Here is a 412-nt window from a genome sequence, read left to right on the forward strand (position 1 = left end):
ATCTAAAGTTTGTTTATTTGATCCCGCCAATAAAAATGTGTGTACTCTTTGAGAAAAAATGTACTAGTGGCATGCGGACTAGAAGCCACGCCACATGACTTATGGATTTGGCATGCCAGGGTCTCACAATGATATCAACATGCTTCAGCGATCTCCGTTGTTAAAGAGACTTTGCGATTGGCATTTCGAGTGCTCCAACTTCGTTGGGGTATTGTTCGTAGAGCTGCAAATATATGGGATCTTGAGATGCTGTGGACAGTGATGGCTTGTTGTATGATCATGCATAACATAAATGTAAAGGATGAGGCTGACGATGCTCGCCATACCTCTGATATTTTATACATGTTCGCCTCCTAAAAGAAAATCCAGAGCATATCGTCATCTTTCTATAGATGCATCAAAAATTTCGACA

The sequence above is a fragment of the Triticum aestivum genome, chromosome 2B (assembly GCF_018294505.1).
Source record: "Triticum aestivum cultivar Chinese Spring chromosome 2B, IWGSC CS RefSeq v2.1, whole genome shotgun sequence".
In the NCBI taxonomy this organism is placed as follows: Eukaryota; Viridiplantae; Streptophyta; class Magnoliopsida; order Poales; family Poaceae; genus Triticum; species Triticum aestivum.